This window comes from Dunckerocampus dactyliophorus, chromosome 21, assembly GCF_027744805.1.
Source record: "Dunckerocampus dactyliophorus isolate RoL2022-P2 chromosome 21, RoL_Ddac_1.1, whole genome shotgun sequence".
Taxonomy (NCBI): domain Eukaryota; kingdom Metazoa; phylum Chordata; class Actinopteri; order Syngnathiformes; family Syngnathidae; genus Dunckerocampus; species Dunckerocampus dactyliophorus.
In genome coordinates, this window is record NC_072839.1 from 12,933,279 (window position 1) to 12,939,524 (window position 6,246).

Here is a 6,246-nt window from a genome sequence, read left to right on the forward strand (position 1 = left end):
ATGTTTATTTTCACAAATATGGCAAAAAATCCAAATGAGTTGAACAGACAACAATTTTTGCTTTTTTTTGTCATTTTTTACTATTTATTTTTACTTTAATCTCAACATTGCATGTAACGAGAGGGATATTTGTCATATTGTATCATTTGTTGATATGTTTATTTCCGTTCATCTTCGTCATGTGTTTTATTCTGATGAAAATCATGCTTAACAAATTAAAGGCATATTTGTTGTAAAAATCAATCAATTATGCTGGAAATGTTCAGGTCAACAGTATCGTTATCGGCAATATTTGTCTTGTATCCACTTGGTATCGGATCAATGCCAAAATGTGCTGTATCGCCCACACCCCGAGTGTGCGAGCAGATGGAGCAGTTACCGTAATGGTATAAAAGAGCGCGCCTACAAATGTTACTTGCCGTAACACACTACAGACTTAATAGCTATCAATTGAGTATCAACATTGCAAAATAAACCAGAGTTAGGTATTAAACTCTGATTTAAAGTTTCAATCACTTGTACTTTCAAGCAAACACCTGCAGCGAGAGTTTTTGTTGAGTCCTCATTTGAAGGATTGCGGTAGGAGTCGAGTCAAGCCAAAGCTAGCACAACTCTAGTCTGCCATCTAGTGGCACCCTTAGAGGGAACGTGCATTTAAACACGCACTGGTCACTCAGATATTATTTAAAATTCAATTTATATTATTATTGTTTGATAGTGAACAATATGTTTATCTTGGTGGCCCACTTTAGCTAACAGAGTGTCAGAATATGAGAAGCAGCTCTGATGCAAAGTGTGCTTCGTTCTGCTGCCCACTTTTCCATGTTTAATTTCCATTAAAGTGTGAAATGTTCTGCTCTCTCGTCTTGATTGTTTTACATGTCAGCCGCTTATGAGCACCTCAGTGGGAATAGGAGTGTTGTAATCACCCCTCTCTCGCTATATTTAGCACCTTTATATTTACTATATTTAGTGAGAGTGAGGCCTCGCTCTGACAGTTTGCTCTCACTCAGTGGCGGAGCTACAGGTTGGCCAGGGGGTGGCCGTGGTCACTCTCATGGCCACCCCCACGGCTGGGGGACAATTTTGACAAAAGCGGCTCAGTGGTGCAGAACATGACTTCAGCCTAACCGTCGTTTCTGCTTGGGCGCGTTTCACTGCGGCACACAACAGTGGCGGAGCTAAGTTGTGGGCGTGGCCAGCCCTGGTCACTCTCCGGCCGCCCCACTGGCCATCTAGACAATTCAGGTATCAACTTATTGCCACCAGCATAAAAGTGAAGTAAATAAACAACCCCAGGCACATGAAATTACATGTTTTAATTCATCAATATTACATTGTTGGGCAAATGCAGCAAAGCTAACAGAGTGAAATTGTCACGTAAAAGCTGTTACACTCGTAATACCGGATGCATGCAACACTTTAGGATTTGTTAGTATCTTGTTATATATGGAAAATATATATATATATGTTTTTTTTGGTGTTTTTGTTACATTTGCACGGCTAAAAGTGTCAGACCTCCAGTGTTGTAGTTCATTTGTTTGCAGTTCTCCTGCCGGGTCGTCACCATGTCCTTCAATTCAAGGGTAAAAATCACAATATTAATAACAAAAGGTCCTAAATGACCTGTACAGACATACATCATATGGACATAAGTATTGGGATGCATACAGGAAGTGTGTTTCTAAAAGATTTTGTGGGAATTGATGTCCACTTGGTCCTTTACGGACATTGATTTGATCCAACTGACCAGTTTTTATGACGGTCCATGCTCTAATTGATGGTGTCCCAAGACTTTTGTCCATACAGCCTATGACGAGTGGAGATACCTGAGTGAGTCTGGGCCTCTGGATGCAGTGAACGTAAGGCATGGGATCGGCTCTGATGCCGTCTTCTTCAGTCTTGTAACACACGGCACAGTCCATCAGAGGCTGTCATGCAGGACGTATGGTTCGTTATTTGGATGTTGGCACGCAAAAGAAGAAGCATTTTATTTCTCACTCGGTCGTTCCTGAAGGGACAATTCTGGTTGGTGGAATTCGTTCCTTTGACACACCTGGTGGGCTTCAGTTGAAAGTGGTGGTAGTAGTATTTCACGTTAAAGCCACACTGCAAAATAAAGGGAAGAAATGCAACACTTCCACATCAAAAATACAAGCAAAAAAAGAGGAAAAAATATATAAAGAGGTTTAAATAAATGTATATTTTTGAATCACACAATTTTTGGGCACATTTCTGAATTTTTTTCTTATACTTAAAAAAGATATTTTCCTATTTTTTTACACACAATCTTACTGTGAATATCCCATTTAATGATGTCCTATTTCGGTTTCTGATAAATATGAAAATAAATGTGTAAATATTTCAATATTTTCTCTCTAGCGGATCACATTTGATGTTTATGAAACAAATCTAGAAAGACCAAGGGTCCCTGAATGCATCTTGAGCAAATGCGCATGAGAATCCAACCTGTTCTAACATCGTCAACAAGCAAGCCAAGCGTGATACACTCAAAACTTGCGGTTAAATTGAATTTAAATGCTTCAGTTTGCTTGAACTACACTATGATGGATGGGAAACAAGTGTGTACATGAAAAAAAACCAAATATGGCTGTTTGAGGTGACTATATTTCTCAATGTTACCTCAGCGTCTGACTTCTCCAGACTTCTCAGGAAGCGAAAATGGTGGTGCACCCCGTCATGAGAGTTGAGATACTCCAAAGCCAGGTCCACTCCTTTCTTGTAGTCTTCTGGGAGCTGGCCATAAGCATCCTGGGCCTCGGCTGACTGCAAAACGGCTCCTCCAACACAAAGCATGAGCAGCTTCAACACGACCGCCATCTTTCTCACAGTGAAAGTCCGCTGAGGGGTGAACAACCCTTTGTGTCTGCTTGTCTACCAAGCAAACAACAAGGTCCAAAACAAGTCCTGTAATGGCTGCTGGACTCAATAAAAAGGGGCGTCCAGCAGCTTCTACGCCAACTTTTTATCTCCCTCTCCCGGGAAACCCCCAAAGGGGCTCACGCTGAGGCTTGTCTTGACAGAAAAAAACACTCTCACAAACATGCAGCTGCACGACAACAACTGTTATTACACTCTTGGCTAACTGAGCCACATCCTGGAAACAAGGCCAACGTGCAATGAGGAGCCTCAAAACAATTCAAAAGGTCAGCGGGGCGAGTGGGGCCTTTTGTTTGAGCCCAGCCCCCCTGAGGAAACATTTACGGGAAAGTGGGTCACTTATGGCAAATGTCTTTAATGATGTAGCACCTGTGGATACATCCAAACACATTAGTCACAAAGGTTTTAGTTAATGAACCATAGAAACCACTAATTGCAGGCCTTCACCGCTGGCGACATCAACAAGGATTTAATTCATTTGGAAGAAAAAATAACAGTTTAAAAATACAGTCCTCTAGGTTTTTCTAATTAAAAGTGGAACGCTAAAGAGATTTTTTTTAAGTCAGTGCACATGTTTATTTTATTTTTGTTGTTGCCACAAAAAAAAATGCTGCTAAAAATACACTTACGCACCAAACCAATAGGGGGCGGTATGTTGCCAGAACATACCGGCCGAACATACAACTATGAAAGTCATGTTGTGTCTGGAATGTAATCAAAGTCTTACCTTTCTTTATTCCTTATACCAATGCTGTTCTGCAAGACTGTGTTATTGGTGTACACAATATTGTTCTTTATTACTCTGTGTTTGCAATCAAAGTTCTGAAAAAAATGACCACCTCGAAATGCGAACTTCCGTAGCATGACACGAAAGTAGCTAGCGATAAGTACCACCTCACTGATCTGTATTATATATCTGGATAGTTCATTGGCGATGACTTGTGAAGCCACACGGCCGCCATATTGCCACTCGCAAGAAACACTTCTCGGACAATGACTTATGTGAGAACTTGTGAGTTGTTAAGTCTGTTGTTAGTTTGTTACCCACTCACACTAAATGCAAGGTTAGTCTTCAGACTAACCTCGCACAACAGGTGTGCTTGAGCTTAGTCATAAGGACTCGGATATGATCATTTTTAAAAATTCTGTATCATACCATACCTGAGTCATAACGGCTTTACATAGGGGGCCATGGGGGATATGTAAACAAACAACCGCGACTAGACTACTAAATAATTTGCGGTTGCTTGCAAATATAAAAAATACGTTTTTTTGTTGTTTACCCGAATTTCAAATGAACCCCCACATGGAGACAATGTTTATATATTATTACATATTATATTACATATTATTCCTGTGTTTTTTGTTAAAATATATTTCTATATCAGAAAAGAGGTTATTTCTATATCATAACACAAACAAAAAATCAGAAAAAAAATCTGCAAAATGTTAAATGATTTAAAAACTTGTCCAAAGTCACTCTTTTATGATTCATATTTTGTACAGACGAGAGCATAGTGAATTGTATGAAAGTAAGAATAAAAAAAGTAAAGGATCATGACCATGGATTGCAAAAAAGGGATGGGATACGGAGTTAAAATTAAAATCTTTCTAGAAGAGTAAAACTATGCATTGCTATAGGGGAGTGCTGAGCCAGGGTGCAGAGTAGAATTTTGTCCCAAAGGCAATGAGAATTGGAAGGGGAAAAAGTACATTTAATATAGCCAAAAGATAGAGAATAACGTATCAAATCGTTTTTAAGGGACGAAGGTTGCGTTACTTGAAGGTATGGGAGAATCTCCCCCCTTTTTAATATAAAATATAGATGTTCTGCGAGCCTCTTCATCTGCTTTGTACACTATGTACGCTGTGCGAATGTAGTCGAAATGTGAGTGGTACGATGGCGTCTCTTTGGCTTCAGCAGCTTGCATGGCGGCGTGCGACGTATGAGCTATCCAGATATATTATACAGATCAGTGGTCTTGATTGTAATCAAAGTCTTACCGTTCTTTATTCATTATACCGATTCTGTTCTGCAAGACTGTGTTATTGGTGTACACAATATTGTTCTTTATTACTTTGTTTGCAATCAAAGTTCTGAAAAAAAATGACCACCTCGAAATGCGAACTTCCGTAGCATGACACGAAAGTAGCTAGCGATAAGATCGATTTTCATTTCCCTGTCGATAAATGATCCGTCACTCACCTGAAACGTCGATTTCGGATGTTTTAATGACACAAAGTCGTGAGGTTTTTACGCACCTTCGTAGATACTCTTCCATTCTTTATTTTCTTTTGATGCATTTTTGTTTACTTCCGGTTTTCCACCACTGCGACTCAATATCGCCTCATGAGGACCAAAGATGCTTTAGAGTACTGCACCTTGTCTTTTTAATAAATGAGTTATTTGGTGCAAACTAATTGAAATCAGTTGTAATTTAGTAATTCCCATTCACAAGCCATGAAAGAATAGGAAATATTAAATTATTTGAATGCGTTTTTTTTAACAAGCAGCTAAAGTAGGTCATACATCGTAAGTATGAAAGCTATGAACTTTGAGACTTGGATTGTTGCCTACTTAAACTCCATTGCTGTTTTTGTCTATTGTTTTTCATAGCCAGATCATAATAATGGACTAACCCTGCTTTAATGTTCCATACAGTTTCAGAATAAGTACACAAAATGGACAAATAAAGTTGCACATGTCAACATTCACTCTGTTCCGGTCGATGCCAGAAGGTTTGTAGCTCCGCTGTTGTACGCCAACCTGTTGCAATGCTCCACTCTGCTCACCTTCACCTCCTGCCATTAGAAAATAATCAGAAAAGTTATACATTTTTGCTTTCTTACGGTCTTGCAATGCCGACCAAAGGGACCCACCGCTGTGACGGCCGGTTTGTGCAAACAGTTGAGGTATGGTTTAGGCTCTTGCTCAATCTCTCCCTGGAATGTTTTGTAACAAATGGCGCAGTCGATCATGGGCTGCATGGGTGCAAACACAAAACAAGTGAGGACGAGCCATTATTGTCGCATTCCGCATTTGTTAATGTGCGCACGCTTACAACGTCGTTCCTAAAGTGACACCCTGCTGGGTCCACCGTTCCTTTTTGGCATCGGGTGGCTTTAAGGTAGAAGTTGTGGTAGATGTAGACCACATCGAATCCAGCCTGGAGGAGAAGAACCAAGAGAGTCAACTCCACTCAACTCCAACACATCCTCATATTCTTTGAAAGGTCACAGGTCAGCCAAGGAAGTCAAATACCTCCACGTTTGACTGTGTGACACTCCGGAAGAAGAGAAAATGATTCTGGATCCCGGTGTGAGCGTTGAGCTTCTCCAAGGATA